General features: G+C 38.1%; 1 non-coding gene across 1 annotated transcript; it reads left to right on the top strand.

Annotated features, from left to right (window-relative positions):
- Window positions 1–9,731: 9,731 nt before the first annotated feature.
- On the top strand, window positions 9,732–9,835 carry LOC112805045 (small nucleolar RNA R71). Its single transcript, XR_003203658.1, has one exon. It is a non-coding gene; the product is annotated as a small nucleolar RNA R71 (small nucleolar RNA).
- Window positions 9,836–10,770: the final 935 nt, after the last annotated feature.

The following is a 10,770-nucleotide window of genomic DNA, read 5'->3' as shown; positions in this document are numbered from 1 at the left end:
CGACAGATGATATCATCAGCCACTAGGGACAGGCATTCATCATATGCATACTATATGAATTGTTTGAGATTGCCTATTTGACTGCATATTACTTGCTAATTGTCTAAATGCCTTACTTGTTCCTAATTGTATATTTCTTGCTTGATATAACTGTGTTTGCTATATTATACTCCTGCTGGTGGTTGGGAGGTCTGAAGGAATTGGAAACGGAAGTATTAGTTAGACTGAAGAATCTTTAGTCAGATGCCCTTTTATGGTTTAGCTTGTTTATAAGCTTTGATATTATCTGGAGGAAGTTCTAGGATTGCCTTTGGCTTTCCTCCATTATTATGTATTATATATGTGGAAGCTGTTACCATGCTGGGGACCTCTGGTTCTCACCCATGCGGATTTTGTGGTTTTCAGATGCAGGACGTGAGGTTTCTCGCTAAGGCATGCTGGAGACTTCTAGATTTGCGAAGATTCCTTGTTCTCGGGGACTATGTTTTGGTTTATATGTTTTGCTTAGATACTTTTATCTCCATTAAATAAAACAAACTGTGATGGCTCCTCTTATGGGAGATTTTGGAGAATAGGTTTTATGTATTTGTGTCCCTTTGGGTTTCCTTTGGGGTTTTCCTTATTATATCATATGTATATAATGTTATGCTCGGACCGGTTATCTTCGCAGCCGGATCTTGAGTCTTGATATTCCTGTTTTTGACACTCATTTGTATATATATAATCTCACGTTGGTTTATCCTTGTTCGTTACGTTATCGATCGGAGTGTTGCGCTTTTGAGTTGCGTTTTTTGTTTACCCCTTTTTCTACAAAGGCTCCTTGTTATAATCAATCATTCATACTACTATACGTACTAAATTTTTATTTTAGAGGTCGTAATACCTTGCCATCTCTGAATTATGACTTAATCATAAGACTCTGTATGGTAGGGTGTTACACATTTCCCAAGTTTATAATATCTATTTCTCTAGATCTGCCCCATATGGTGTGGATTCTTCTGTTCATTGCTTCATAACCAATCTTTCTCCCCATAATTTTTACAATGAGGGATCTCCACCAACATTTTCATAACTTTTTTTTGGCTTCTTCATTAATGACTATGTTAAAGAGACTTTCACATATGTCTTCCACTGTTATTTTTGGTTTTTTGTGGCTTTTTTCTAGTTCTTATTCTCATCTTCTGACCTTACTGTTTCAGGTACAGCTTCATGTTCATGCTCCATCTCATCATCTTCAGAGTCTTTAGATTTACACTCATCATCTTCAAGCTCCTAGTTTATCCCTGTGACTATACTGGCATAAGATCTTCCTTGTTGATATCTTCATTGTTCTGCATCCAACTTTCAACTTGAGAAACCAATGCAGATGCTCCTTCGAAGCCTTCTTCTCTCTCTTTTTTTTACTTTTTTACCATTTTAGCACTTCTTCTAAGTAGCTTCGCCCTCTATTTCAAAGTGGTATCTTTCATCCGGGTCTACCTCCGATTAGCCATGATCGGCCATTGGAGAAGGTAGATTAGCAATGCAAGTGACCATTTGGGATCAGAGTGTACGGAGAGAAAACTAACGGCTAAATTGAAAGAGTAACATCGACCACTAATTAATTGCAATGTTGTTACCCCGCCCTACTAATTAAAAAAGAGTAAAGTATCGCTTTTATCCTTAACATTTGGGATAAGTCTCAAAGTTGTCCTTAACATTTAAATCATTTTATTTGTGTCCCTAACTTTTAAAAGTTGATTCAATGTTATCCTACCGTCATCTATACTAACAGAACACTAACAGAATTAAAAAAATCTTAATAAATTTGAAAAAAAAACTATTTTCCTTTTTCCTTCTTCCATTCTATATACTTTCTCTCTCCTTTTTTTCGGTACTCTATTCCAAAAACACAATCTTACCTTCTTCCACCTCCACCCTTACAAACCCTAAATTAGAAAACACCCACTACTTTCCCGCAGTCATTTTGTTGCTGATACCATGGCTTCTAGCTGTACCCGCACACACCTCTTTTATTCTTGTGTATTGATGCGTGAGCATCTTATACCCTTTTTCCCCTCATTTTTTAGTTGCTTTTGATTATATTTTATTAAGTTTTATTATATTTTAGTGCAAAAATTCTCTTTGGATGCTACTTTGAGTTGTTTTGGTGTTTTTATGATTTTAGGTAAAATTCAGGTGAATTTAGCAAAGTTTTGTGCAAAAACAAAGAAAGGATAGTAAGATGCTGTCAACCCTGACCTCCTTGCATTCCAACGAGCATAACTTGAGCTACATAAATCCAATTGATGCGGTTCTAACAGCGTTGGAAATCCAACTTCCAGAGCTTTGCAATAATATATATATTTTATATTTTTCTTCTAGAATCACTGCTAAATCTGGTGCTAAATGCTGCGCCTGGCGTTTAGCACCCAACAGGGACAGAACCAGCGATAGAACTCCCCCCCAGAGGGTGATAAATGCCCAAACTGGTGTTTAGCGCCAGTAAGGAAGCCAGAATCTGAATGTTGATGCTCCCCCTTGGGCGTTTAACGTCTAAACTGGCATTAAACGCCAGCAGCAGCCCGAAATCACCCCTATTTGGGCCTGTCAAGTGGATTTAGCACTTAATAGTTATATTTTAATTTATTTTTGTAATTTTTTATTTACAAACAATATCTTTTAGTTTTAGAGTTTATTATTTTATTTTATTTTATTTCTGTTTCAAATTAGGTTAGTATTTAAGGAATAAGATGCACCCTTTCTAGGGCATCATATCAATCAACTTCCTCCCGCACGTTTTCAGAACCCTATTTTCTCTGTAAGTATGAGCAGCTAAACCTCTTGGTTAAGATTAGGAGCTCTATTTATTTCTATGGATTAGAACTATTATTCTTCTATTTTAATTTATGTTTGATTCAATTCTAAGGATTGTTTTCATTGGGTGGAACAAGAGTATGACCCTTTTCTACATGAGTTATTGTGATTCTCGAGAGAGTTATATCACTTGAACTACAACTTGAAAACACTCTTCCTAGATGGATAATTACACGAACCGATGGGGATAAGCAACATCTATTCAACCAGTTTTGGGGTGATTAGGGTCTTTGTGGTATAAACTAGTTTTCTGAACTTTACCCTCTAATCGGAATTAAGTGACCATGAGAGTGGCAGTTGATGAGGGTTGGAGCTTAAATCGCTAAAAGATTAGGGTTTAGACACTTATGGTTTGCCATATAATGAATCATTAATTGTTAAAATAGTTGGTAAGACACTTTAATCCAGAAAAAGTAATAAACGTCTCCGAGACCTTAGCTGTTTTCTCATATTGTTTTCACACAAAACTGTTTATTGCTTTCTTTATTTTATTTCTTATTGTTCTATACAAATTGCACACACCAAACCCCTTTTTCTAATCACTAAGTCCAACAAGACAACGATTGTTGGTTCAGTCCGACAATCCTCGTGGGATCGACTCTCACTCACCTGAGGTATTACTTGGATGACCTGGTGTACTTGACGGTTAAGCTGTACGAGTTCTCAATTCGTGTACCAAGTTTTTGAAGCCGTTGTCGGAGATTGTTTGTGATTGACAACTACCAGTTGTCTTGTTACTTAGATTAGGTATTTTCTTTAGTCTTGTTTGTTTTACTTTTCCTTTAATTTTCGAATTTTATTTTTATTTATTTTACCTAAATTTCTGATTTTAAGTTTGGTGTCCTGTTAGTATTATACTCTTTCTTCCTGTTTCGAAATTTCTATTATTTTTATCTTCTTAATTTTCAAAATTTTTAGGTTACCTTTTTATTCTTATTTTTGAATTTTATTTTAATTAATTGCTCACTTCATTTTATTTTATTTTTCTTTACATAGGATATCTCACTAGGAGTTCTCTATACTCTAACATAGAGACTTCCACTTTCCATAATTTTTTGTTTGTGTGTGCAGGAACATGGATAGTTCTTTATGGATCCAAATGGGAATGCACCACTTTGAAAAATCCTGTTCTCTTTCACATCCCCCACTCCTGATTTCTATGGAAGGAGCATCAGTGTCCCTCCTATTGGAGCAAACAATTTTGTACTTTACCCATGGTGGACGAAATTGTGATTCATATGTTATTGCATTTTGTAAAATTCATTGCTTTTTCTTTCCCTGGAAATGGTGCCAAAAACATGATGCCAATACCATGGTTTACAACTATGTGTGGTCACAACTCCGTTCAACTTAACCAGCAAGTGTACTGGGTCATCCAAGTAATACCTTACGTGAGTAAGGGTCGATCCCACAGAGATTGTTGGTATGAAGCAAGCTATGGTCACCTTGTAAATCTCAGTCAGGCGGATAATAATTAATTATGGATAAGTTCGAAAATTAATAATAAACAGAAAATAAAATAGGATAGAAATACTTATGTAGATCAACAGTGGAAATTTTAGATAGGCGTATGGAGATGCTGTGCTCCTCTTGAATCTCTACTTTCATATTACATTCATCCAATCCTTCTTACTCTTTTCCATGGCAAGCTGTATGTAGGGCATCACCGTTGTCAATGGCTACATCCCATCCTCTCAGTGAAAATGGTCCTATGCTTTGTCACAGCACGGCTAATCATCGGTCGGTTCTCAATCAGGTTGGAATAGAATCCCTTGATTCTTTTGCGTCTGTCACTAACGCCCAGCCTTCAGGTGTTTGAAGCTCGTCACAGTCATTCAATACCGGAATCCTACTCGGAATACCACAGACAAGGTTAGACTTTCCAGATTCCTGGAATCCTACTCAGAATACCACAGACAAGGTTAGACTTTCCGGATTCCCATGAATGCCGCCGTCTATCTAGCTTATACCACGAAGATTCTGTTAGGGAATCTAAGAGATATGCGCCCGGCCTAAGGTAGAACGGAAGTGGTTGTCAGTCACGCGCGTTCATAGGTGAGAATGATGATGAGTGTAACGGATCATCACATTCATCAAGTTAAGTGCAACGAATATCTTAGAATAGGAATAAAGAGAATTGAATAGAAAGTAATAGTAACTGTATTGAAACTTGAGGTACAGTAGAGCTCCACACCCTTAATCTATGGTGTGTAGAAACTCCACCGTTGAAAATACATAAGTGAGAGGTCCAGGCATGGCCGAATGGCCAGCCCCCATGATCTGAGAACTAATCGTCCCAAGATCTCTAATACACTAATAAAAAGTTCTATTTATAATAAACTAGCTACTAGGGTTTACAAGAGTAAGTAATTGATGCATAAATCCACTTCCGGGGCCCACTTGGTGTGTGTTTGGGCTGAGCTTGATCTATCCACGAGCTGAGGATTCTTTTGAAGTTGAGCGTCGAGTTATAGCGTGTTTCTGGCGTTCAACTTCGGGTCGTGACGTGTTTCTGGCGTTTGACTCCAGACAGTAGCATGTACTTGGCGTTGAGCGCCACTTTACGTCGTCAATTCCCAAATAAAGTATGGACTATTATATATTGCTGGAAAGCTTTGAATGTCTACTTTCCAACTCCATTGAGAGCGCGCCATTTGAAGTTCTGTAGCTCCAGAAAATCCATTTTGATTGCAGGGAGGTCAGATTCCAACAGCATCAGCAGTCCTTTTGTCAGCCTTTTTCAAAGTTTTGCTCAAGTCCCTCAATTTCAGCCAGAAATTACCTGAAATTATAGAAAAACACACAAACTCATAGTAAAGCCCAGAAATGTGAATTTAACATAAAAACTAATGAAAACATCCCTAAAAGTAGCTTGAACTTACTAAAAACTACCTAAAAACAATGCCAAAAAGCGTATAAATTATCCGCTCATCACAATACCAAACTTAAATTGTTGCCTGTCCCCAAGCAACTGAAAATCAAATAGGATAAAAAGAAGAGAATATACTATAAATTCCAAAATATCAATGAATATTAATTCTAATTAGATGAGTGGGACTTGTAGCTTTTTGCTTCTGAACAGTTTTGGCATCTCACTTTTTCCTTTGAAGTTTAGAATGATTGGCATCTCTAGGAACTTAGAATTTCAGATAGTATTATTGATTCTCCTAGTTAAGTATGTTGATTCTTGAACACAGCTACTTTTATGAGTCTTGGCCGTGGCCCTAAACACTTTGTTTTCCAGTATTACCACCGGATACATAAATGCCACAGACACATGACTGGGTGAACCTTTTCAGATTGTGACTCAGCTTTGCTAGAGTCCCCAGTTAGAGGTGTCCAGAGCTCTTAAGCACACTCTTTTGCTTTGGATCACGACTTTAACCACTCAGTCTCAAGCTTTTCACTTGGACCTGCATGACACAAGCACATGGTTAGGGACAGCTTGATTTAACCGCTTAGGCCTGGATTTTATTTCCTTGGGCCCTCCTATCCATTGATGCTCAAAGCCTTGGATCCTTTTTACCCTTGCCTTTTGGTTTTAAGGGCTATTGGCTTTTTCTGCTTGCTTTTTCTTTTTCTTTCTAATTTTTTTTCGCCATTTTTTTCGCAAGCTTTTGCTTTTTCATTGCTTTTTCTTGCTTCAAGAATCAATTGTATGATTTTTCAGATCATCAATAACATTTCTCTTTGTTCATCATTCTTTCAAGAGCCAACAGTTTTAACATTCATAAACAACAAGATCAAAAATATGCACTGTTCAAGCATTCATTCAGAAAATAAAAAGTATTGTCACCACATCAATATAATTGAATTAAATTCAAGGATAAATTCGAAATTCATGTACTTCTTGTTCTTTTGATTAAAACATTCTTCATTTAAGAGAGGTGAAGGATTAATGGATTTATTCATAACTTTAAGACATAGTTACTAAACACTAATGATCATGAAGTAGAAACACAAAATATAGATAAACATGAAGCATAAAAATCGAAAAACAGAGAAATAAAAACAAGGAATAAGTCCACCTTAGTGAGGGTGGCGCCTTCTTGAAGAACCAATGGTGCTCTTTGAGCTCCTTTATGTCTATTCCTTGCTTCTGTTGGATGATCCCTAGTAATTTTGGTGCTCCTATCCTTAGTTGCTCCCAATAATTGTGTGAAGGACAATTTATCCCCTGAGGTATCTTAGGGATCTCTTGATTTGCAGTCAAATGTTCTACCACTGAGCTATAAACCCTTTAGATGAGTCTTTCCATCTCCCATGACTCAGAGGTGGAAGTTTTTGTCTTCCCTTTTCTCTCTTTTTTTTTTTGAGGTTTCTCTGGCCTTAGGTGCCATCAATGGTTATGGAAAATAAAAAGCTATACTTTTACCACACCAAACTTAGAAAATTGCTCGCCCTCAAGCAAGAGAAGAAAGAAAAGATGAAGAATAAGAAGAAGATATGGAGGAGATGGAGGGATGTGTGTATTCGGCTATATGGGTGGGATTGGGTGGGAAAGAGATTTTGAATTTTGAAGGTAGGTGGGGTGTATGGGGACGAGTGGATGGATGTGAGTGGTGAATGGAAAACAGAAGGGATGACCATGAATGGAGAGAGAGAGGGCGAGGTAGGTGGGGATCCTGTGAGGTTCACAGATCCTGAGGTGATCCTGTGGGGTCTACAGATCCTGAGGTGTCAAGGATTTACATCCCTGCACCAATTAGGCATGTAAAATGCCTTTGCATACCATTCAGGCATTTAAACGCCGAGGTTATGCACGTTCTGGGCGTTCAACGCCCATGTGTAGCATGTTTCTGGCGTTGAACGCCAGTTCCATGCTTGTTACTGGCGTTCAGCGCCAGCTTTCCTCAAGGCACATTCCTGGCGTTCAAACGCCAGAATGTTGCCTGTTTCTGGCATTCAGCTCCAGATTCATGCTCTGTTCTGGCGTTGAACGCCAGCCAGATGCTCCTTACTGGCGTTGAACGCCAGTATGTTCTCTCTCCAGGGTGTGATTTTTCTTCTGCTGTTTTTGATTCTGTTTTTAATTTTTATATTTTTTTCGTGACTCCACATGATCATGCACCTAATAAAACACAAAATAAAAATAAAAAAAATTAGATAAATAAAAATTGGGTTGCCTCCCAACAAGCGCTTTTTTAATGTCAATAGCTTGACAGTGGGCTCCCATGGAGCCACAGAGGTGATCAGGTCAATGTTGTATAGTCCCAACACCAAACTTAGAGTTTGGATATGGGGTCTTAACACCAAACTTAGTGTTTGGTTGTGGCCTCTCAACACCAAACTTAGAGTTTGACTGTGGGGGCTCTTCTTGACTCTGAACTGAGAGAAGCTCTTTGTGCTCACTCTCTTTTGTCACAGAGGGATGGCCATGTGCCTTAAACACAAGGTAGTCCCCATTCAATTGAAGGACTAATTCACCTCTGTTGACATCTATCACAGCTCCTGCTGTGGCTAGGAAAAGTCTTCCAAGGATGATGCATTCATCCTCTTCCTTCCCAGTGTATAATATTATGAAATCAACAGGGATGTAAAGGCCTTCAACCTTTACTAACACGTCCTCTACTACTCTAGAAGCTTGTCTTAATGACTTGTCTGCCAATTGTATTGAGAACAAGGCAGGTTGTACCTCGATGATCCGCAGCTTCTCCATTACAGAGAGTGCCATAAGATTTATCCCTGACCCCAGATCACATAGAGCTTTTTCAAAGGTCATGGTGCCTATGGTACAAGGTATTAAGAACTTGCCAGGATCTTGTCTCTTTTGAGGTAAAATTTTCTGAATCCAGGTGCCTAGTTCACCAATGAGCAAGGGAGATTCACTTTCCCAAGTCTCATTACCAAACAACTTGGCATTCAGCTTCATGATAGCTCCTAAATATTGAGCAACTTGCTCTCCAGTCACATCTTCATCCTCTTCAGAGGAAGAATAGTCTTCAGAGCTCATGAATGGTAGAAGGAGATTTAATGGAATCTCTATGGTCTCTATATGAGCCTCAGATTCATTTGGATCCTTAATAGGAAACTCCTTCTTGCTTGAGAGACGTCCCAGGAGGTCTTTCTCACTAGGACTTTCGTCCTCCTCCTCCCTTGTGCATTCGGCCATATTGATTACATCAATGGCCTTGCACTCTCCTTTTGGATTCTCTTCTGTATTGCTTGGGAGAATAGTGGGAGGAGTTTCAAAGACTTTCTTACTCAGCTGGCCCACTTGTGCCTCCAGATTTCTGATGGGGGATATTGTTTCACTCATGAAACTGAAAGTGGCCTTTGACAGATCAGAAACTAGATTAGCTAATTTAGAAGTGTTTTGTTCAGAATTCTCTGTCTGTTGCTGATAAGATGATGGAAAAGGCTTGTTATTGCTCAACCTATTGCGTCCACCATTGTTAAAGCCTTGTTGAGGCTTTTGTTGATCCTTCCATGAGAAATTTGGATGATTTCTCCATAATGAATTATAGGTGTTTTCATAAGGTTTACCCATGTAATTTACCTCTGCTATTGCAGGGTTCTTAGTATCATAAGCTTCTTCAGAAGCTGCCTCTTTAGTACTGTTGGATGCATTTTGCCATCCATTCAGACTTTGAGAAATCATGTTAACTTGCTGAGTCAACACTTTGTTCTGAGCCAATATGGCATTCAGAGCATCAATTTCAAGAACTTCCTTCCTCTGAGGCGTCCCATTACTCACAGAATTCCTCTCAGAAGTGTACATGAACTGGTTATTTGCAACCATGTCAATAAGTTCTTGAGCTTCTGCAGGTGTTTTCTTTAGGTGAATGGATCCACCTGTAGAATGGTCCAATGACATTTTCGAAAACTCAGATAGACCATAATAGAATATATCTAATATGGTCCATTCTGAAAACATGTCAGATGGACACCTTTTGGTCAACTGCTTGTATCTTTCCCAAGCTTCATAGAGGGATTCACCATCTTTTTGTTTGAAGGTCTGAACATCCACTCTAAGCTTGCTCAGCTTTTGAGGAGGAAAGAATTTATCCAAGAAGGCCGTGACCAGCTTCTCCCAGGAGTCCAGGCTGTCTTTAGGTTGTGAATCCAACCATATTCTAGCTCTGTCTCTTACAGCAAAAGGGAAAAGCATGAGTCTGTAGACTTCATGATCAACTCCATTCGTCTTAACAGTCTCACAAATCTGCAAGAACTCAGTTAAAAACTGGTAAGGATCTTCAGATGGAAGTCCATAAAACTTGCAGTTCTGTTGCATTAAAGCAACTAGTTGAGGCTTAAGCTCAAAATTATTGGCTCCAATGGCAGGAATGGAGATGCTTCTTCCATCGAATTTGGATGTTGGCTTTGTGAAGTCACCAAGCATTCTCCTTGCATTATTGTTGTTGGGTTCGGCTGCCATCTCCTTCTCTTGTTCTAATGTTTCTGAAAGGTTTCCTTTAGATTGTTGTAAGTTAGCTTCTCTTAGTTTCCTCTTCAGAGTCCTTTCAGGTTCAGGATCAATTTCAACAAGAGTGCCTTTTTCCTTGTTCCTGCTCATATGAAAGAGAAGAAAACAAGAAAAGAAAAGGAATCCTCTATGTCACAGTATAGAGATTCCTTTATGTTAGTAGAAGAAGAAAGGGGAGAAGAGTGAAGAAGAATAGGTTCGGATTTTTAGATGAAGAGAGGTGAAGAGAAGTGTTAGTAATTAAATAATTAAATATAAGAAGAAAAGAGAGGGAGAATTTCGAAAATAATTTTGAAAAAGGGGTTAGTATTTTTGAAAATTAAAGATAAGATAAGATTAAAATTAAAATTTAAAACAAAAAGAGTTTTTTGAAAAAGAGATGAGATATTTTCGAAAATTAGAGAGGGAAAAGTAGTTAGGTGGTTTTGAAAAAGATAAGAAACAAACACAAAGTCAAAGAGTTAGTTGAAAAAGATATTAAAATCAAA

The sequence above is a fragment of the Arachis hypogaea genome, chromosome 5, assembly GCF_003086295.3.
Source record: "Arachis hypogaea cultivar Tifrunner chromosome 5, arahy.Tifrunner.gnm2.J5K5, whole genome shotgun sequence".
Classification (NCBI taxonomy): Eukaryota; Viridiplantae; Streptophyta; class Magnoliopsida; order Fabales; family Fabaceae; genus Arachis; species Arachis hypogaea.
The sequence above is the reverse complement of the archived record's forward strand: the minus strand, read 5'-3'. Positions and strand labels throughout refer to the sequence as shown.